Raw genomic sequence first — 23660 nt, forward strand, 5'->3', positions numbered from 1 at the left:
CCATGCTGCTCTGTTTGCCTCCTGCCCATCCCTCTCTCCTTCATGGCTTCCTACTTTCTCCCTTCTTACATTTAACCTTTCTATCTTTTCTCTCTTTTTCCTTTCCTTCTACTTTAAAACAATATATAGAGAGAATACATATATTCAGCTCCCAAGTATCTGTCAGCTGATGGGGGTAATTTTCTGATAGAGAAATGATTTGAAGAAAAACTGTAATGAGGGTCATAAAGCTGCAATGAGACAAGACCTGGTAGACAAGAATATTAACTCCATAGAGAAATGAAACTGCTCTTTCTTTTTTTTTTTTTTTTTGGTTTTTCGAGACAGGGTTTCTCTGCGTAGTTTTGCACCTTTCCTGGAGCTCACTTGGTAGCCCAGGCTGGCCTCGAACTCACAGAGATCCGCCTGCCTCTGCCTCCCGAGTGCTGGGATTAAAGGTGTGCGCCACCACCGCCCGGCTAAAAACTGCTCTTTCTAAAGAAGGGGAGACACTGCCCATGTAAATGCAAGGCTGGAGATGGGGGAGAATGAATGGACTTCTCACCTCAGTGAGCTGGACTCTGTAATCAACTGTAGAAAAGGAAAGTGGTGAGGCTGAGTGTAGACAGCAGGGGGGGGCAGACACTTCATGTCTGTTGGAACAGGGATCCTGGTTGGAATCTTAGAGATAAATGGAAAGACTCCCCATCAAGATGGTGCATTCCACTGAGTTAACTAAATTTTCCAGGAAGTGCTCCCCTCACACTCTGCTGCAGGACCTGGCCGTACAAGGGGAGGAAACAACTCCTTGAACCCCTCTCTGGATGACAATTAGTAATATAGACATACAGTAGGGAAGGAGACACTGGGAAGGAGCCCGAGATCAGGTAGAATACAGAGCCAATCAGCTAGTCAGCAGTGCAGAATTGAGCCGAACTAAAGACAGCTCTATCCAACCAAAGGTTCCACTATTTAAAAGATCTCTATACTTACCAGTAATTTAAATATGCCAGATGCATCCCACACAATAGCTCTTCAGGACCAGAATGCTTCAGCTTATCTGAGACACTCTTATCCTTATTTACCTTTTTATTTATTTATTATTATTATTATTGTTGTTGTTCAGCAGCCTCCTTCAGAATTCATCTTACAAATCCCACTATATCCAGGAAGTTTTCTTCTTTGCCTTTAGCCAAGTTGTTCCCACAGCACTTGAACTTGCACCCTGGTGTGTTGCTAGAGTTTTCCTGCCTTGCCCACAGTCAGGACAAATCTTTGCCACCCGCCAGTCCCACAGCTGCTCAGACCCAACCAAGTAAACACAGAGACTTTTATTGCTTACAAACTGTATGGCCATGGCAGGCTTCTTGCTAACTGTTCTTATATCTTAAATTAATCCATTTCTATAAATCTATACCTTGCCACATGGCTGGTGGCTTACTGGCATCTTCACATGCTGCTGGTCATGGTGGTGGCTGCAGTGTCTCTCCGCCTCAGCCTTCCGCTTCCCAGAATTCTCTTCTCTCCTTATCCCACCTACTTCCTGCCTGGCCACTGGCCAGTGTTTTATTTATTGACCAATCAGAGCAATTTGACATACAGACCATTCCACAGCACTGGTGAGTTTCCCACACCACCTCACAACTGTGTGAGGATTGGTCACGTTTCATAGCTAGCAGCCAGCCATGTAGCAGCATATCAGCCTGTATTTATCAGATAAATATATGAATTCTCTGCACACCTTTCTGCAAGGTGAGAATGAGAGACAGAGAGTACCCAGAGAGGGAGCTGTCCTAAATTAGGGACACACAGACAAGAATTACAAGGTTTAGGGCACATGAGATATATCAGTGGGTAAAGGTGTTTGCTGTCAAAACTGAGAACCTGACTTTGATCCTGGGATCACATAATGAAAGGGAAGAACGGACTGTCAGCATCTGTACTTATGTAAAAAAAAAAAAAAAAAAAAATGCTTCCATGCAACTGGCAGAAACTTAAACCAATACAAGGCCTGCACTTCTGAGTCATCAGAATAGATATCCCTCAAAGTAACTTCCCAGCTGATGCCATCAAAATAATGCATAATCATAATGTCGCTCCACACTCCAGGATACCAAGGCAAATCCTAGAGCTCTCTCAAATGAAAAACTCAGAAAGACCAGACACGTAATTTTTTTTTACAAGCATCTCACAAAAAAAGAGGAAGATTACCCAGCTACCATATTAAAAGGAAATCTAATAATATCTATAAATTTGAATTTAACCACGGGGTAGCAGTTCTGAAATAGCACAGTTGGCATTATTAGTTTAACTTCTGGAGATGGTACGCTCAGCATATTAAGTTTCTTATGAACACATAACCTCTCCTAGCTACTGGGTTAAAAGATGAGGGGGTTAGGATCTGAACCCCAGGCATCCGCAGGATCATTTCTAAGTTGCACGAGATGGTAACACTGTGTGATTATTATTCCATCTACATATGAAGAAGCCAGTAAAGTCTTAGTCCAATCACCTTTGAAGGTTATTTCTAACAGTATATCACACAGTGATTTAGAAAAAAAAAAAAACACAGAGGTTCAAACAAGCATGTTTGAAAAAAATACATACACACAGAGTAAACAACTATTATTAAAAAGGAATCAAGAAGCTTGGACATTCTTTGGTTTATTACTCCTTGTCACCATATTTTTTACACTCATCACCATAAAAGAAATCTTCCCGGACAACAGGCTTAATGAGGCATCAATGTCAGCCTTGCCATTTGCAATGTGCGGTTTCTTTTGGTGACCGATGAGAGAACTTGAATTCGAAAAGCAAAAAAGCAAGAAATCCCTTCTAACCTCTTTAGCCTTATCAGAAAACAACATGTATAGCTAAATTGTGTTGTTTTAATCTCCTTCTAAAAGTCAGATAACCCTCCTGTGAGTCATTCTATTTCTCCCCCGCCCCTCCCCAGATATTGGAGCACATGAACATGTCAGCCATTGCTTTTTTTTTTTTTTTCCATTTTTGAGCATCTAAATTAAGAACGTTCTCTAAGATAATTGATGTCTACAATATCTTCTCCTTACCCATCCATGGGCTTTGAATGTGACCTTGAACTCTGAACTAATATGGGTTCCAAAGTGTTAATTACAGGTTCCTTAATGAAAGACATGAGGCACAGCATTTTAGAGCTTGTGTCTTTCCACTTTCAACATGAACCAATTGATAGAAGCCAGGCAGCCAAAGAGTGGAGTTCTGTGAACTCTCAACTCAAACATTATTACTTCCTTTTTTTATATTTTTATAAGGTGCTGTTAAATCAAAGGAGAGGAAGTCCTTGGAATATGTTTACTAAAGTGTCTAGATGGGAGGTAGTTAAGAAAAGAAAAAGTATATCCTATGTGATAGAATTTTGTAGTAATATTATTAGGGGATGATAGTGTCCTAGTACATCTATCCTTAAAAAGAATGTTGTGCTTCATAACTATTAATTCCAGGAAGTCAATAAATATTAATTCTAGAAAGTTAATTGTCAGGCATATATGAAAGCAAAATGAAGGCCTCAGCACCTTGACTTCACATATTCACTTCCTTCCCCATGGGGGTCAGATCTAGAGCTAGGGATCATTCTGAGATAAGCAATAATCAGATTGATTAAATAAGTGTTCAGGCCCAAGTCTTGAAATTATTCTTGACCTCATAATCTCTAAAAACTCACATAACAATCCTATTAGCTCTATCCCCCAAAACATACTTATAAACAGAGCACTACCTTCATAGTTACCATTCTGAACTAGGCCAAAGTCATCTCTTTTCTTGATTGTTAAAGGTATGTCCTAACTGGTGGCTCAGCCATTGTCCACTGTTGATGATTGTCAACAAGAACTTAAATAGGTCCTATATGAAATAGGTCAGATTGTTTCCCACTCCATGAAAGAGATGCCATGATAGAGGGAGACATCATGGGGATAGAGAGAAACTGGGTGCTAGGGAAGTTGCCAGGAATCCCCAAGGATGACCCCAGCTTGGACTACTAGAAAAAGTGGAGAAGGTGCCTGAACTGAACAGCCTTGCCCCAGAGATCAGACCGGTTAATATCCTAACTGTCATTACAGAGATTTTCTCCAATGACTGATGGAGGCAGTTGCAGAGATCCACAGCCAAACACCAGGCAGAGCTCCAGGAGTCCAGTCAAAGAGAGAGAAGAGGGATTCTATGAGCAAGTGCATCAGGATCATGATGGGGAAACCTGCAGAGATGACCAAACCAAACTAGTGGGAACTCATGAAAGTTGGATCAATGGCTGTGGAGCCTACATGGGACTGGACTAGGCCCTCTGCATGGTGAGACAACCATGTAGCTTGATCTGCTTTGGGCCCCCTGGCAGTAGAATCAGAATCCATACCTGGTGCATGAGCAGGCCTTTTGGAGCCCACTAAGACACATAAATACTTTGCTATTCTTCTAATATACCATATGCCCCTGCCTCAGAATCTTTATAATGAATACTTTTAGATGGAATGTCTATGACTCATCCATGGTTACTTACCACCTTCAGATATTTGCTCACATGACCCTTTCTAGCTAAATCCTCCCCCACCTCATCCACCCAAACAAAGCCATGAGTCTCTCCTACTCTGCTACTACATTTCCTCCTTCCTCATGGTAGTCTACATATGTAACTCTTGTCTGATGCTTTAAATATTTACGTCCATCCAGTGAGGTCAGAGGAAGGTGTTTGTTTTGTTGTGTTTGTTTCTGTATTCCCTGAACCTGGAATAGTTGCCGATGAGTATCCAGTGGTTTTATTGTATTTACATTTTTTCATGCATTTTACTTATTTTGGGTGTTTGTGTGTACTTGGAGGTGCACACATGCCACAACATACCTGTGAAAGTCAGAGGTTGTGCAATGTTCAGAAGTCAGTTCTCTCCTTCAACCGTGTGGGACCAGGGTATTGAACTCAGGTCATCAGGCTTAGCAACAGACAACTTTGCCCACTGAGCCATCTTGCCAGCCCCAGTGAATATATTTTTAAATGAGTAAGTAAAGAAATAGCTGGAGATTTAGGGAACACTTTTAAGAGAAGTAAAAACTAAGTTCTGACCCTCTTAGTGACTAGGAAATGACTGGGCATCCGAGAGACTCAAATTCTTGCTGTGGTTTCCAGGGTCATTTTATTTCTTAAATTAAATAAAACATCAAGAACTCCTTGTTTGTAAGAGCCCCAACAAGGGCTGAGCCCCATTGTTCCCACAGCTTCTAACCCCAAGTGGTCACACTGTTTCTGAATTTGCCATCTTTTCTCTAACTACCTTCCATAAGTGTAGATGCTCCTTCCAAGTTCCTCAAGGGCAGTTAATGGAGCCACACCGTCTCACACTTACTATAAAGGAGAGGATACTGTGACATGGAAGTTTCCAGCACTTTCTTCATGTTATTGCCTCCCTGCCCCCACTAAAATAATGTTTGTATATCTCACTAAGATAGACAGATGGATCCATGTGGGACTTTGTGCAAAATTTATTGTGTCTTCTTTGTACAACAGATTTATCATGATGGTTAAACTTTACACCACTGGGGGAAATAACAGACTTTGAACTTATTTGAAACTACCTTGTACAAAACGCTTTAAGTTTCTTACTGAGACACACTTTCATTTGCTTTAGTAAACATTTTTGTATTATTATTATTATTATTATTATTATTATTACTGAGATATCAGCCATGCACCATGGAATCCACCCCTTTAATGTACATTCTTTTTGAAGTGGTTTAATTTAAAAATGTTTTTATCAAACCAATAAGAAACCTTGTACCAACTATCTCAGTCACATCTCTTTCCCCTTCCTTACATCCCCTGTCAATCATTCTAGTATTTTCTATGTCTGCAAGTACACAAATTCTAAGGGTTCCAGAGAAAAGGGATCAAAGAGTATAAAAAAGGTCTGTGTTTCACTTCTTGTGAACACTTTAATATGCTTGAAATGGCTACATACAATTTTAGATAACCACTAAAAATTTCTCCAAGTCTCCAATGATTGCCATCAGTGAGACATTTTGTTCATCCAAGTTTGTGACAAAAATTTATGACTGATTTTTACAACCTTGTGGTTTTTTGCAGTGGTTGACATTGTATTTAAAGACCATAAAGGTCCTTCCTTTTATTAGTTGAATCCCATAAATCTGTCACTTTTGTATGCCAAAACGGGCTTTGCAGCTACAGGTACATGTCGTAGAAACTATTCGTTCACTGGTTAGTGTGATGCTGAACATTTTAGTTTAATGGAGCTCTTAGCCCTTGCCTTAGTTTCTTTCCTATTGTTATAAACACTACAGCCAAGGCAACTTATAAAGGAGTGTTTATTTGGACTTATGATCCTAGAGGGATTTTTTAAAAAGCCCAGCCTGACTGGTGGATTGAATAAGAATGGCCCCCATAGGCTCATACATTTGGATGCCTAGTTATCAGGGAGTGGTAGTCTTTGAGAAGGATTAGGAGGTGTAGACTTGTTAAAGTAGGTGTGGCCTTGTTGGAAGAAGTGTGTCACTAGAGGTGGGCTTTGAGGTTTCCAAAGCCCATGCCAGGCCCAGTCTCTCACCCATCCCTCTGTAGATCAGGATGTAGCTCTCAACTACTTCCCCAGCATGCTTCCTGCTATGATGATAATAATGGACTAAACCTCTGGAACTGCAAGAAAGCCCTGAATTAAATGCTTCCTTTTATAAGAGTTGTCTTGGACATGGTGACTCTTCACAGCAATAAAAAATGACGAAGACAATGGCAGAGTGGAGACAGGGTAGCTGGAGCAAGACACTGAGAGCTCACATCTTCAGATTGCAAGCATGAGGCAGAGAGAGAAAACTTGGAATAACACAAGTCTTTAAACTCTCAAATCTGTCTCCAGTGACACCACTTCCTCCAACAAAACCTCACTTCCCAAGCCTTCCCAACAGCACCCCCAGCTGGAGGCCAAGTATTCAAATGGCCCAGACAAGGGGAGATATTTCTGATTCAAACCACCATAGCCCTCATTAGGGGCTGTCCCTGACCCCAACAACACTCACAGTGAACAGGAATTAATAAAGAGACTTATAAGTGATCAAAATGCTCAGAAAAAGTGACCGTGGAGTGCTCAGCTCTAATTGGAACTTGTGAACCACTGTTGTTTTTCCGTTGGCATAGTGGCTGCCCCTGAATCTACTGATATTTTAACTACCATCTGCAGCCCCGTCCGTGGTCTACCTGTCAGTGGCCCACTGCTGGTGGGACTTCTGGTTCGGCCGGCACCAGCTTTCCCGCTACCACCAAGTGTAGTTTTTAACTAAATCTCTATCATTATATGTTGTTGGTTTCCTTTACTCTTTATTCGTTGGGGGTTAGGGGGCTGCACCCAGCTCCCAAGTAAATACACAGAGACCTATTCTTTCTTATGAATACCCAGGCTTAGCTTAGCTTGTTTCTAGCCAGCTTCTTCTTTTTTTTTTTAACTTAAATTAGCCAGTCTACCTTTTACCTCTGGGCTTTTTAACTTTTTCTATTTCTGTATATCTTTTCTTTACTTTTTACTCTGTGTCTGGCTGTGTGTCTGAGTGGCTGGCCACCAGTGTCCTCATATTTCTTCTCCTCCTCTATCTTCTCTTCCTAGATTTCTGCTCCTATTTATTCTCTATGCCTGCCAGACCCACCTATCCTTTCTCCTGCCTAGTTATTGGCCATTCAGCTCTTTATTAGACCAATCAGGTATTTTAGACAGGCAAAGTAACACAGCTTCACAGAGTTAAACAAATGCAACATAAAAGAATGCAACACATCTTTGCAACATTAAACAAATGTTCCACAGAATAAATGAATGAACACATCTTCAACTAATATTCCACAACAATTCTATTTATCAATAAGACTTGGGAGTTAGAGTCTGGGATGAAAACTTGCTACCTCAGAGAGGTTGAGGAGCAACTAGCTGATCTTCCCTCTTTGCCAGTGTCTCAGAAAGACAGTGTCCTTCTGCCCCATCAAACCAATAAAAGAGCACCACACTCAAAGTCCCTCCCTATTACTTCTTGTGTGTCTCTCCATTTGTCTTCCAGACTCCCTCTAACTTTCTACAATTACTTTCTGTCAACTAGTTGCTGGCTCCACCTCCTGACCTGTGGTGGTATTGTGTTCCCCAAAATATCGTGTACCTTAATAAACTTATCTGGAGTCAGAGAACAGAAAAGCCACTAGTTAGGCAGTGATAGCACACGCCTTTAATCCTAGCATTCCAGAGACAGAAATCCCTCTGGATCTCTGTGAGTTCAAGGCCACATTGGAAAAAGCCAAGCATGGTGACACATGCCTTTAATCCCAGAAAGCCAGCCTTTAATCCCAGAGAGTGGTGGTAGAAAGCAGAAAGATATATAAGGCGTGAGGACCAGAAACTAGCAGCATTTGGCTGGTTAAGCATGTGGCTGGTTAAGCTTTCAGGCTTTGAAGCAGCACAGTTCAGCTGAGAGCTGTGGTGGTAATCTAATTGTACTGAAATATTATTTTGATTGTATGTTAATAAATAAAGTTGTCTGGGGGTCAGAGCTATTAGAGCCATAGCAAGAGTGTGGCGGTGGTGGCACATGCCTTTAATCCCATAAGATCTCTGTGTGTTCAGGGATACAGTCAGCATTGGAGACATATGCCTTTAAGACCTAGGGGGCTGTACATTCAGACAGTGACGAGGCAGTCATGTGTTTGGGTTTACAACCAATGAGAAGGCAGAACGACATACTATAAAAAAACGAACCGACAGGAAGTAGGTCTCTTTTCGCGAAGCTGGGACAGCAGGAGGAAGGGTGAGATTTTAGCTCTGAGCTCTGACCTCTCGGCTTTCTCTTTTACATTGTTTCTGTGTTTCTTATTTAATAAGACGGTTGGTTACATCTATAGAGAGCCATTGGGATGAGGACACAGAAGCTTCCAGTCTGAGGAGACAAGACCAGCTGAAGAATTGGCAAGGTGAGATAGCTGTGGCTTGTTCTGTCTCTCTGATCTACCAGCATGGACCCCAATAACTCTGCCTCGGGTTTGATTTTATTAATAAGAACTTTTAAGATTCCTGCTACACTGACCCAAGGTTGATTTTAGTTAATTAATGTGAAATCAAACTTGGGGTTAACAGTGTAATCAAGTATCTTTCAACATTTCCCCCCTTTTGTCTAAATAAAAAGTAAAGGTTTTAACTCTAACACAGTAAAACTAATACAATAAGAATATTTATCAGGTAAGAATTACTTTCACAATATCTAGTCCATTTGTATTTGGCAACACTGGAGAAAGTACTCTATTATCTATCCTGTCTTGGTGAGTCCAAAGTTTTATGCCTAAACCACTTTCTATCATAACTTGTATTACCAATGTAAAAATATCTTTTTAGACCTTAAAACATTTTCTTAGATAAACAACTTAAGCATTTATGTCTCTTAACCTATAAACTTTACTTTTCTTTTGTAGTTTCTTTTCTGAATGTGGTAGCAAGGAAAATTATAAGACTATAACTACCTAGTCTTCAACCCCACTAGAGACCTGAAAAGGATAAAATATTACCTGAATAAATAGGAAGTGCAGAGCAAACAACTATAGTTCCAAAACTATAGAAATGGCAGAGACATCTGGCTGCCTGGACAGTCACCCAAGTTTCCTCTGCAATGTTGGGGCATCCATCTTTGGCCTACAGGCCTAGAACATTTGGCAGACTTTTCTGTGAAATAGGGAATTTGAAGGACTGGCCTTCCTTGTCTTGGGAAAGTTTGACAGTCGACTTCCTTTGTGTTCTGCTTGTCCAGTTTGGACAGCATACTGTCAGGATTGAGGCAAAGGGTAGTTTCTTACCCAGTGGCTAGCTTTGCCACATTGAAAGCAAACTCCAAATGGAGTTTCTTCAATGCCCATCATCTTCTCTGAAGTAGATTGGTACTGCCAGAAGCAGATGTATCTCACTGTCATGAAAAGCCTTATGTTATTAAAACATTTTAAATGTCATATTCTGTAGATCTCTAAAGCATTTGAGGACCACCTATCTATCTAAATATATCTGTCTAACTTTGAAAACATACCTAACATGACTACAACTTTGATTTCTATAGATGACCAACTATTAACCTGCATTTCTTAATTATCTAAACAGTTTGTAACAATAGCTTTCAAGAACTAGAACTTTACATTACATTTTCAAATGGGTTGCATAGGTGCAATACCTTAAACAAGAGTAGAAACATATACAGTATGTTATAACAAAAATAACCTTAAATTTGTATCAGTATACAAAAATCCATACAATGTAAACTATTTGAAACTAGTAGTTACTTTTTAGTAGATTCAATAATCTACCCTATTATATCATTTCTATATTACCCCTTTTATTTCTTTTCATCCCTCCATATCACAACCCCTTTTCACAAGGCTCAAGAAAGAACTTAGAAAGCAGAGGGAGAAAGATTATAAGAGCCAGAGGTTGGCAAGGATGAGGATAGCTGCAAAACAGCACCTTTTGGATATGCAAGTTTGTCCAAATCATGAAATCACAGCATCTGTGGTTGCCTACACAAGCCCTGCTTGGGGAGGAACAGTTTTCTTCAGGGGTGTGTCCTTGGCACATTGTTCATGTTCCAATGAATAGTCCTATACCATGAGCATATAGGCGGCCCTAATTGGACTCTGAATTATAGAAAGAAAAGGAGAAAGAAATTTTGGAGGGGAAAACAGTAGCAGGGTATCTGTGAGAATTTGAATTGGAGGTTTGGGGTATATATGACCAAAACATATTATGTACATATGTAAAATTCTGAAATAATAAAAAATAATTTTAAAAATAGAGTGTTTGGGGACTAGAAATGTGGCTAGATGGCTAATAACACTTGATGCTCTTGCAGACACTGAATATTAGCAGCTCACAACTACCTGTAACTCCACATCAAGGGGATCTGACACCCCTGACCTCTGTGGGCACTTGCATTCATGTACAGCACACACACACACACACACACACACACACACACACACACACACACACACTTTAAATGATAAATAAGTCTTTTTAAAACTGAAAAAGTCTCTGAGGTATATTGTATTGGTTGGTTTTGTGTCAACTTGACACAAGCTAGAGTCATCAGAGGAAGATTCCTCAGCTAAGGAAATGTGTCAGTTAGATCCAGCTGCAAGGCATTTTCTCATTGAGTAATCAATAGGGGAGGGCCCAGTCGATGGTGGGTGGTGCCATCCCTGGGCTGCTGGTCCTGGGTTCTATAAAACAAGCCTGTAGATGTATCCAACCATCTTATTAAATAAGAAACACAGAAACAATGTAAAAGAGAAAGCCAAGAGGTCAGAGCTCAGAGCTAAAATCTCACCCTTCCTCCTGCTGTGTCCCAGCTTCTCGAAAGAGAGCTATTTCCTGTGTGTAAGTCGTTTTTTTCTAGTCATTCTGCCTTCTCATTGGTTGTAAACCCAAACACGCGACTGCCTCGTCACTGTCTGAATGTACAGCCCCCTAGATCTTAAAGGCATAAGTCTCCAATGCTGGCTGTATCCCTGAACACACAGAGATCTATGGGATTAAAGGCGTGTGCCACCACCGCCACACTCTGTCTCTGGTTCTAATAGCTCTGACCCCCGGGCAACTTTATTTATTAACATACAATCAAAATCACATTTCAGTACAATTAGAATACCACCACACAAGCCAGTAAGCAGCTCCCTTCCATAGCATCTGCATCAGCTCCTGCCTCTGGGATCATGCCCTGTGAGTTCCTGTCCTGATTTCCTTCAGTGATGACCAGCAATGCCAAAGTGTAATTCAAATAAATCCTTTCCTCCCTAACTTGTTTCTTGGTCATGGTTTCTCATTGCAGCAACAGAAATCCTAAGACACATGTGTATCGGTCTGTTGTGTCCAGGTGATGTTATTTCCTTGGTATCATCCTCTTCTGGCTCTTCCAATCTTTCTGCTTCCTCTTTCCTATTGATCTCTGAGCTATGAAGGGGAGGGATTTGATAAGGACATTCTATTTAAGACTTAGTTTCTCACCCTCTGACCATTGATCAATTGTGGGCCACTATCTTAATTAACATCTACTACAAGAAGAAGCATCTCTAATGAGAGTTAAGTGATACTCTGATCTATAAGTACAGCAGTATGTCATTATGAGTTATTTAATTACTAAGTTTCTTTAGCAGAATAATAGCAGTAGGTTTCCCCCCTAGAGCCCATGACTTTCTAGTCTCAAGTTCTTGGCCAGTGTAGTAGCATTGGGTATGGGTTCCATCTCATGGAATGAACCCTATATCCAATCAAAAAAGTGATTGGTTACTCCCAGAACATGTATGCCACTGTTGTATCAGTATATCTTGCAGACAGGTCTCTGTTGTAGGTTACAGGATTATGTCTGGGTGATACTGATGATTACTTTTCTCATCCAGTTGTACGTAAAGTACTTTTTAGCACCATGAACATTAGTCACAGAAATTAAGCTTCTAGTTGGATACCAGCTCAGTTTCTCCATGTCCAATGACTGAAGACAATGGTGTCTTCAGCTGTAGGGTCTTACTGTTTGTGGAGGGTAACTAGTAGCCTTAGCTGTAATCTGTGATGTTGGGGTCTGTGGGACCCTTTTGACCAGTGACTAAAAAAAGATGTAACCCATTCCTGGAACTGAGGTTTTACTTGGTGACATGAGATGCCTATTGAGGCATTGTCTCCCCTATTACATGGAAACTCTGTTTAAATTTCTAACACATAAGCATGTATTTTAGGAAGCTTATGCAGAAGTATAAATAGATACAAAGTGCCACACCTAAGCAAGGAGCTATTCACAATTGATATCTGCTGGAAAAAGGATAGTAAATTTTCTTCGATGCGATGTCACTGGGCATATCAACCACACTCCAGGATAAGCCCCATGCCCAGTAGTTGGTAGTTGGCCAACACAAAATGGACTCCATGTCCGTGTGTGTGTGTGTGTGTGTGTGTGTGTGTGTGTGTGTGTGTGTGTGTACCTTTGGGGGGGTGATTTTTGTCTTGATTTTTGCTTTATATTTTTGAGAGAGAGAAGGAGAGTACATGAAGTTGGGTAGGTAGAGAGGTTCGGAGGACCTGGGGAAAGTTGAGAGATAGGAAAGAATATGATCAAAATGAATTGTATGTAACACTGATTTTAATTTAAACACTGAAAACTAATAGGAATTGTTGTTGGTTGTTTTACTATTTATTCTCAAATAATCACATGGAGGAATCTGATTATTACCTATAAATGCCTGGCCTTAGTTTGGCTTGTTTCTAGCCAACTTTTCTTAAATTATCCTGTCTACCTCTTGCCTCTGGGTTTTTATATTTGTCTATTCTATATTAATTTCTTTACTTCTTACTCTGTGGCTTGCTATGTAGCTGGGTGGCTGGAACCTGATGTCTTCCTCGCCTCCTTTTCTCATTCCCAATCTCCCCTTCCCAGATTTCTCCTCCTATTTATTATCTCTGCCTGCCAGTCCTGCCTATTCTTTCTCCTGCTTCACTATTGGCCATTCAGCTCTATTAGACCAATCAGGTGTTTTATACTGGCAAAGTAACACAGCTTCACAGAGTTAAACAAATACAGCATAAAAGAATGTCACACATCTTTGTATCATTAAACAAATGTTCCACAGCATAAACAAATGTAGCACATCTTAAAATAACATTCTACAACAGTGATTAGATTTTTAATCTAATTCACTGACTCATCCAAAGCTCTAATTTGCAGTATGTATTTGCTAAATGGAATTCTTTGAAAACCCTTGTCTGCCATAAGTAAAGCTAGATATCCCCAATGTATGAAAATGGAGATTTGGGACCAGGTCTCCTCTCCCAGTCCTACCCAACATTCCCTAAGGGCTGATACCTGCTGAGGTATTTGAGAACATGGGACCCAGACTCCCTTTTATCAGCACCAAGGGGTGATTTTCCATGATATACTCCAAATACTCCAGGTTCCATGTAATTGGCCTGGGAGCTGAACAACTACTGTCTTACATTTGCTCCTGGCATGTTGGCAGGGTGATATAGAAATGTAGGATATATCTGATCTCCAGCTTTATTTGGGTACACTATATTACCACAGCAAGGAGATCTCTCATTTGTACAAAACATGTACCACATAAAATGAATCAGCTGGGATGTGTCTATTAAACATCACTTTTTTTGCACACCACTCAGCCATGTCCATCTAAGATAGTCTTATTCCACCTCTGACCCAAAGCTATGTGTCATTTCATGGAGGCTGGATCCCATTTGCTCTCAAGGTAGAACTGTTTCATATGCCTTCATCTTTCCAAAGTCTCCCAAATCCGGGATTTTATGCTCAGTGAAGAATACATATACTCAAGAGACATGTGTGTCTCGATCTCAGCTGCACCTAGTCTGACCAAAGTGTCTTTGTGTAAGTCAGAGACTGGTGAATGACTTTTTCACTGGTCTAAAGGATCATGTTCCATATAAGGAATTCTAATCTTGTCCTGTTGACAGTGTTTTTCTTGATCATGGAAGATCACATAAGATTTGATGGGCTTATCTGGAACCTGGAGGTGCAACATCTGCCAGTACTTTCACCTGTTATTGATATCCAGCAAGGACTAGCTGCCTGATATCCACAGGGTCAGTGTTATAGCAAGTATTGTGGAAGGTGAGCTGGCATGAAGTCAAATCTGTTTCTTCTTTGTGGGTAGCAAAGGAATGTAAAAGCAACCCAAGGTAAAAGGAAATAGAAAATTGATTGGCAGTAATTGTGAGTCTTAGTGAAACAGTACACAACCAATACACACGTACAGGCAAAATTTGTGGATAATTCTGTCTATTCTGAAGATTTATTTTTTAAATATTAAATTTTATTATTAAAATGTTGCACATGAAAAGAAATCACACATCAAACTTAACCAGACTCAAGAACTATACGGCTCAATGAACTTCTATACTAGTACAGATAAAATAGCCATTTAGAATGAAAGCTGTGGATATTCACATTGAATTTTACACTTTAACTGTCATATATATTTTTATTCACTTATCTACCACACAAAGTGAAAAATCCATGACAAAGTTAGAGCTATAATTGTCTTTATATTCTCTCTCATAACTTTATGTACTCTCTCTCCCAAACAATTATCTTTATATCCTCTTTCATAACTCATTATTATCTGCATTTACCCCTTTTCATCCCATAATATTTAGCTTGTCTTGTTCTTTTTTCTACATGTTATAATATACCTAAGCATACACTTGTTTACATGCATGCATATGTTATTGGCTAGATACAACATATGAGCAAGAACGTGCATTTTTTCTTATGTAGTCTTGCATAATATTATACACCCTAAATCCATACATTTTCCAGAAAATTTTGTTATTCCATTTTTTATCTAGAGCTGACTAGCTTTCACACACACACACACACACACACACACACACACACACACACACACACAGAGAGAGAGAGAGAGAGAGAGAGAGAGAGAGAGAGAGAGAGAGAGAGAGTTGCAATTTTCATTACCCTTTCATCTATTTTTTTTTTTTTTTTTGATTTTTCGAGACAGGGTTTCTGTGTAGCTTTGCGCCTTTCCTGGAGCTCACTTGGTAGCCCAGGCTGGCCTCGAACTCACAGAGATCCGCCTGCGTCTGCCTCCCGAGTGCTGGGATTAAAGGCGTGCGCCACCACCGCCCGGCCCTTTCATCTATTGATGGACAACTATGTTGATTTCAATTCTTTGCCATAATGAGTAATGCATCAATTTACATAGGCATGTGAAAATATCTCTGTGTTAGGGTATGGGATTCTCTGGGTATATATTCAGCAGAGAAATAGCTGGGACATATGCTAGTTCTGTTTTAAAATTTTTGAGAAATATCCAAACTGATTTCCACAGTGGTTGTGTCTATTCTTGCCCCCACCAACAATGATCAAGAGTTCCTTTTTCTTCACAGGCTTTTCTACATTTGTGTTCAGATTTCTTTTTTTTTAATAGTTTATTTTTATTTTGTGTGCATTGGTGTTTTGCCTGCATGTATGTCTGTGTGAGATTGTCAGCTCTTGGAGTTACAGTTGTTAGCTGCCATGTGGGTGCTGGGAATTGAACCCGGTCCTCTGAAAGAGCAGTCAGTGCTCTTAACAACCGAGTCTCTCCAGCTCCCATGTTCAGATTTCTTGATGATAGCCATTCTGACTGGGATGAAGTAGTATCTTAAAATAGTTTTAATGGTGCCACTTAGTTCTGATCCTGTTATGAAAGGCTCCATTTTCTGTCTTTGGGTTTTGCCCAATGGAAATGCTCTACCGAACTCGCAAAACGATTCAAGTCTGAGAGTTCTACATCTACACACTGAAACTGTGAGAGAGAAAGGCATGATTCTATGGCTCCTGCTCACTGTATGGGCAGTTTGCTGCAGCTCCTGCCTTGGATGGCTCATCTCTGAGTGAAGAATGACCTCACAGGACTGCAAAGAATATTAAATGAGTGATAGACTGCTGAGAACTATTTATAACACAAAAGAGTAGTCCCCAAGCACTCGGAAAACAGCAAAGGTGAAAAATGAAAAAATCCTGTGATGGCTTAATGAACATAATTAGGAAATATAATATAACGTATTTAATAAACAAGCCTATTGATGGCTTAATGAAACCAGAGCTCTTCCTCCCCTACTTCTGAAAGTTACTTAGACCTGGAGTTGGGAATTGTTCCCATCTGTGCATGAGTCATGCCCTCTCAACAAGTACAGAGGAGAAGAGGTGCTTCATCATGAATATGGGAAATCAGCCCTCTGCTGCTTTAGTCTGTGTAAAATAATCTGAAGGAAATCACAACATGTTTATCTTAAAATGGTAGACAAAAAAATAAATAAGTAGTCACTTTTTTTTCACACAAACATGGACAAGAAGTATCTTATTAACCATGAGAAGAAACATGTTGGTTTATAGTTTTATAAAAAAAATGTTTTCTGATAATTCTTAGTCTACTGATGCTATATTAGTTCTTGAACATGTATGGGGAGATATGAGATAACAGAACCAGTGAATTGATAGCTGTTATTTCAAGCAGCTTTTATGTCTTTACTTAACGATAAGAACTTTGGCTACCTGACTTTATGTAACCATAAACCACTGACTGGATCCGTTTACTGATGATGCTCCATGCTCACATAACTAAGATTTAGATTCAAGTCAGACTTAGATGACAAACTCTCATACTGTGTATTTCCCGTCAATAACTTATTGTCAAGCTACTACTATTGAGAGTTTAAATAATTTCCCATTAGGGAAAGATGGAATTTTCTTTCATCTGAATTATATACTGTGAACACTAGTTTTTCAAGTCTTCATGAGAAGCACACTAAAATGGGATATGTTATTGAAATCATAAGAAAGTAAACATTATTTCAGTAATAACTGTATTGGTTAGCACGTTTAAATAACTAAAAAGTTAATAATTTTACATATTGTATAAAAGATGAAAATCATCAGGTAAAAAGATACAAATGCTCAGAAAAGCATTTAAGAGATAGTAACAGCAATCAAACCCCCTCCAATCCAAATCATAAAGCACAACCTAACCTATCAAACAACTGAAAATCCCCCTTCACAGTGGCCATTTACAACAGCCTTTATTTGTAAGTATAAAGTTTATACTTTTGGTTTCACATATATAAACCACAGAAAGGAAACCAATTCCTTTGGTTGGGTCACATGACACAGACACAGACAGAAAGCTCGTGATCTCCTGTCACTTCCCTCTTTCCCCAACTGATCAGTTCTGATGTGGATTTTGCAGTGTATTTTCCATACTCATATTGAAATATGCAAGCATATAAAGAATATGTAAGGATAAGTTATATTACAGTGTTTACCATTACTCAGCAACTGCATCTTTGAACTTATGAATGCAATGTGGGTTTTTCTCTAAGACATTGATTCAGATTGTAGGGGTGATTCTCAAACCTTGAGGCTAGTTAGAATGCCAGGAGGGGCTCTGACAGAAGATGGAGAGAAAGAACAGCAAGAGCCCAACCCCCAGGGATTCTGGGTCAGTTGGCCTGGGTGGGGCTTTGGCATCCAGCTCCGCTGTGTAGCTAGTTGGAACCACTCACTTAAGCATTTCCAAACAAGCTGCCAATGCCCGCAGTATGCCTGAGCTGTCCTGGTATGCACCTTCCAAAAAAAAAGAAGGAAAGAAAGAAAGAAAAGGCCTCCCTGTTACATCCCTGCTTGTGGCAGGAAGGGCAGGGAGGCGAAGCTGAGGCTTTCAATGTTACCAGACAGTTAACTAACAAGAATTAAAACAAAAACAAAACAGACAAACAGTGAGGAGGACGACAAAGGAACTCAGCCATCCTGTCAGAAATAGAGATGTGACTGCAGAAGTCTTAGCAGGGCCAAGAGTCTCAGGAGCCAGGGGTTGACTAAGTCCTGGAGATTTGCCCTTGCCTGCAGAACAAGGCTCCACAGGAAGCCACACCCAGACTTTCTTCTTTCCTGCCTGGCACCTCCCGGGAGGGTGCAAAAACTCGTTTGGCATCTCTTGGTTTGGGGTATGTGTCAAGCTTCCCAGCCAGCTCCTTTGGTTTGTCCTGGTGAGCACACGACTGGGAGGCCCTAACCAGCCTTTCCAATTCGTTCTCTCTCGATGTGCATTTGATGTGCAAACACTTGAGAGACCAGAGCCAGGCGCACAAAACAGCAGAGCTGAGGAGTTCTTATCCACCTCTTAAGTTGTTAAAGTGGCAGCTGGGTTTGGGTTCTTACTTTGAGTTATTTTGAATGTTCTGTTTCTTTAAATGACCTTTCACCTTCTTTTTTTAAATCCCTAGGTAATTTTTTTTATTAATTCTTTGAGAATTTCATATAATGTGTTTTGATTCGACTCCCCTCTCTTCCCCTGATCCTCCCAAACACACACTTTTCACTCTCTCTTCCCGACTCAGCACACTCGAACTTTTCGAATCCAGTCCATTTTGGGCCTTCCTACTGTTCCTGGAATGGGGCCTGCCCTGGAGCATGGTCGACGTACCCTCTTGTCTTCTTGAAGCAGTTGGGCAAACGTTTTGAGAGACCAGACAGATCGATTCATTTTTTTTTTAATTTGGAGAATAAAATTGAAGAAACAAAAAGAAAAGCATAGAAAAAAAAGGAAAGAAAGAATGCGTGAGCTTAAAACAAACAGATGAGAGGATAAAGCCACGTTGTCCTGAATAAAGGAGTCAAAAGGAAAGAGAAAGAAGCCCAAATCAGAACTGTGTGTGTGTGTGTGTGTGTGTGTGTGTGTGTGTGTGTTTTAAAATAAAATAATTACTAGCCACGCAACTTTAACATTACATTTTTAGATTTAATGTCTTTACCCTCCAAAACATAACCACTAAGTGTTTCAAGCCTCGGTAAAGGAGCGCATTGTTCAACAAAATCACAGTAATTTAAGAAGACGCTGCAAACCGCTGTGAGGGTGACCCCCAGAGTGGGAACCCACAGGCTCTGGGTCACTGGGACATCTGGGCTGGGTGGGGCCTCTGCTGGGTCCAACAGCTGGAGCCGGGAGCGGCCAGGCCCCGCCCCTTACGTCAGGGGGGCGGGACCGCGGGAGATTGGCGTTCCACGGAAGCTCTGTCCGCCGGGAGCCCGGGAGGCCTGGAGGAGGGAGAGTCGCTGGCTCCGCCGGCTTCAGGCACCCGCGCCCGGCACGCGGAGTTGGGGAACTGAGAAGTGGGCTCTGTTCTGCTTCTCAAAGACAAATGGCTGGCTTGGAAGCATAACTCACCCCGCCCTTTGGATCCCCGCTTGGTTCTCTTCTGGTACCTTGGGATCCGTGGTGACCATGCTGTGATGAGCGCCGAGGGAGGGACAGGTAAGAGAGACGCGGCTAGCCGCCCCCGCCCGGCCTCTGCTCACTCTCAGCCCAGCTGTGCTTCGGGCTAGTGACTGCATTTCTGCCACTTCTGGTCCGGGACAGGACTTGAAAATGGAGAAGCGATCACACCAGTTCAGTTACTTGATTTCTACAGGACGTTGCGTTTTTTTTTGTTTTTGTTTTTTTTTTTTTTTTTTTTAAAACAGGTCTTTTGTAAAAGATGGACCGTGCACACACTTGCGCCTTTCACACAGGCACGCACACGTTCCGTCATTCTGTTTCGAAATCCTGTAGTTTAAAGCAGCTCGGACTGTCTGCACCCCTCCCCCTGGTAATGAAAATGTTGGTACTTTCTCCCAGCGAATAAACCGAGGGTTGATCCCTAGGGAGGAAAAGGTATTTGTGTGTTTGTGTTGGAACTTGTTGTGAAACTGTTTTGATCGGAATGCTGAAAATAATTAAATAAAAAAAGATGTCCGCATTCCTTCCTGCATACTCCCAACTTTGAAGAACTTAGTTGTTTTTTGGGGGCACGCTTCATCTGACATGGTAAAACGTGTTTTATTTCACCATGTCAGTAGGGAAAGATGTGGGCTAGTCAATGCATTCCTCCAACCTGGGAAATCAGAAGGCTGGTTTGGGACTATGTGCTTTTAGAAGGAATATATTCAAAGTAGTCTCATTCGGGTATTTAGGATAGGACTACTAAAATTCCTCCTGGCTTCGTTTCAAGGCAGCTGTTACAGCTGTTCACATGGAAGAAAACAATCTACCTGCTGAGAGCAAACCTCTAACTCCAACCTTGAAAGATTCTCCATGGAGTATGGGGGCTCCTTCTGACCAGTGTTACTGTATCCACATTTAAACTGCTAGGCCATGCTTCTGTGAAAAATGCACTCAAAAACAACAACAGCAAAACAAACAAACAACACCAAACCCTCTTGCTCTCTTAAGAGTAAAAATGAGGCACATGAGCTTTGTAGCAGAATGGTTAGTTCGGGGTTCTTCATAAGCCCCAACTGCAATGGACCTACAGAGACAATAAGGAATTCTTACAGATTTTTATTCTCATTGAGATGTGTTTTATAGACCTCTATCCTAATAGCCTGTATGTATCAGAATGAGATCAAACTGGTGAAAGAAGTTAATAGAAAAAGGAGAGCTTTCGACCATCAGTTCTTCAGCCTAACATCTGCTGTGTGGGGGGAAAATGGAAAGTTCAGCAATCTGAAACAGGATGTGGGGAATGTTTGACCTTACTATAACACAGAGTGAATGCTTCTCATCGTTCGGGACTAAATAACCGATAGGCTGTTATTTATTTTCAGTAAATGGAGGGAAAATGCTAGGGATTTGGCTATAACCTGTTATAAGATTGGTGACTCATCTATTGGAAGTCATACATTTTAGTATCAATTTTAAAAGAATTTAAAACAATGTTCACACAAAAAAGACTTCAGCCGGGCGGTGGCGGTGCACGCCTTTAATCCCAGCACTCGGGAGGCAGAGCCAGGTGGATCTCTATGAGTTCAAGGCCAGCCTGAGCTACCAAGTGAGTTCCAGGAAAGGCGCAAAGCTACACAGAGAAACCCTGTCTTGAAAAAAAAAACAAAAACAAAAACAAAAAAAAAAAAAAAAAAAGACTTCATTCCATGCTTGACTTACTGTTTAATTAAGGTGTAAATCGCCCCCTCATGACTTTTCTTCTTTTTTTTGGTTTTTCGAGACACAGTTTCTCTGTGTAGCTTTGGAGCCTGTCCTGGAACTCACTCTGTAGACCAGGCTGGCCTCGAACTCACAGAGATCCGCCTGCCCCTGCCTCCTGAGTGCTGGGATTAAAGTCATATGCCGCCACCACCACCTGGCTCCTTTAAAAAAAAAAAAAAACATCACAAGCAATACCCTGAAAAGTGCATCAATGAGGACACACATAACAGGTCATCAGTGCTTAAGCAAGGAGAGTTTACCACCCCGGGAACTAGATGCAGGACATTATCACCACACATGTTAATAGATACAGCCCAAAGTAGCTTTCCTGGGTCCCTACACATTCAGCACCCAGCCTCGCTCAGAAACGTTGATACTCAGCATGTGCTGTCGATAATAAGGGGGATTGTGGGAACTCTGAAAGAGAGAGCTGAGATGATACCACTTACATGTTCTACATTCTCAGACAAGTTGTTTTTACTAAGAGAACCATTGTGTTTTTCCTGACGACTCAGATATATTTACTAATTTAGAATGTACAAATTAATGCCACCAAATCAAATCTGTGGCATTATCACCTATAATCTCTCCAACTAACATAAGAACCACTGACATTTGGGTTATTTCTCATCAATAAATTAGTTTTTGTGTAGTTTTTTTTTTTAATTCCAGAAGTCAGATACCATTTTGCAACTGTTATGTTTACATTTTTTCCTGTCAAGGACATCCTTCCATATCACTTGTTTTGATTTGGTTTCCCTAATTTGTGTGCAGACATGGAGATTTGTTATAATGCTGAAATTGTTTGAAGTTATTGGGATGTCTGTACACATCCCCAAATGTAGACATTTTAATTTTTATTTTTCGTTATGAACTGCCCATGTATGTCTGCTGTCTTCAGACTTATTTATTTCATTATTTCATGTGAACGAGTGTTTTACCTGCATGCATGCCTATGCACCATGTGCTTCTCTGGGGCCAGAAGAGTCCCTCAGATCCCTCAGATCTGGAGTTACAGACAGTCGTGAGCCACCACGTAGGTACTGGGATTCGAACCCTGGTCCTCTGCAAGAGCAACAAGCACTCTTAACCACTGAGCTAATTCTCCAGCCCTGGGTCTACTTTTCATTGAGGATCATTTTTATAGCATTTTAAATCTACCTCTGTCTTTGTTTTTTAGGTTGCCATAACACATTAGTATAAACTGGATAGCTTGTTTAAAGAAGATCTCAGAGATTCACTTCTTACAGTTCAAAAGGCTAGGGGGTCTGAGATCATGATAGCTAAAAAGGTACTTGTTTCACTCGATCCAGGCTGTAAGGGTGTATGGTAGTCCCGATGCCCAGTTGGGCATGTGTGGTTTTGCCAGCTTCATTTGGTCATGGTCAATATGAGTGAGCTGAGGACATGGGTGTATGAACGAGATATTGGCATTGTAAGGATGTAGTAATGGTAATAGGCAGAGGACAGGCGAGCAGACGGCGCAGAACTCATAGGACCACTCAGGGAAAGGACGATATGGCTCACAGCGAGTAGAGATACTGTTCTTGCCAGATACATGTGCCGTTCTCGACACAAAGGTGCCCTCACAGATGCCTTGGGAAGTGGTCCCTTCCATCGGTCGTCACTGGAGAACTATTTTTGAAGCTCTTTACAACATTGTCCTGGGAGAGTCTCATTCTATTGTCTCTCTCACACTTCTTGTGAGAATATCTCAAGTTTTGTACCAGAGCACACTCTTCTCAAATATCTTTCACAGTTTCCCATTTCTTCCAAACTAAGCATAAGCCCTTCACCCCAACACTTCCAACTTCACTCTGGTCCACATGTATATCACCGTTTTCATGGCCCATCACTGCCTAATATGTGCTGGAGACTCCAGCTGTAGGGAACTGTTCAGAGTTACCAAAGCATTTCCAACCTCTCTCCTTTTACAGCGTTGATTTTTCAAAGTCCATGGCTCCCTCCTATCAGGATTCTGAGCAGCTGTCAAGGCTCACTTAAAATGCTCTTTTCTGGGAAGCCTTTCTTCCCCTTTCTGTCCTTGGACCTCATACAGTAATTTTTTTTTCCCATGGGACTTTCTGTTTCTCTAAATTCC

At 40.9% G+C, this 23660-nt stretch overlaps 1 protein-coding gene across 3 annotated transcripts in view; it reads left to right on the plus strand.

Moving 5' to 3' along the window:
- The first annotated feature begins 19712 nt into the window (after positions 1-19712).
- The window catches only part of Atp10d (ATPase phospholipid transporting 10D (putative)), a 90034-nt gene continuing 86086 nt past the window's right edge, over positions 19713-23660 (plus strand). For all 3 annotated transcript variants that reach the window (XM_028861409.2, XM_037209083.1, XM_037209084.1), the window contains exon 1: positions 19713-19849. The gene's annotated coding sequence lies outside the window, so the exon portion shown is untranslated. The remainder of the gene's footprint in view (positions 19850-23660) is intronic.

This window comes from Peromyscus leucopus, chromosome 10, assembly GCF_004664715.2.
Source record: "Peromyscus leucopus breed LL Stock chromosome 10, UCI_PerLeu_2.1, whole genome shotgun sequence".
In the NCBI taxonomy this organism is placed as follows: Eukaryota; Metazoa; Chordata; class Mammalia; order Rodentia; family Cricetidae; genus Peromyscus; species Peromyscus leucopus.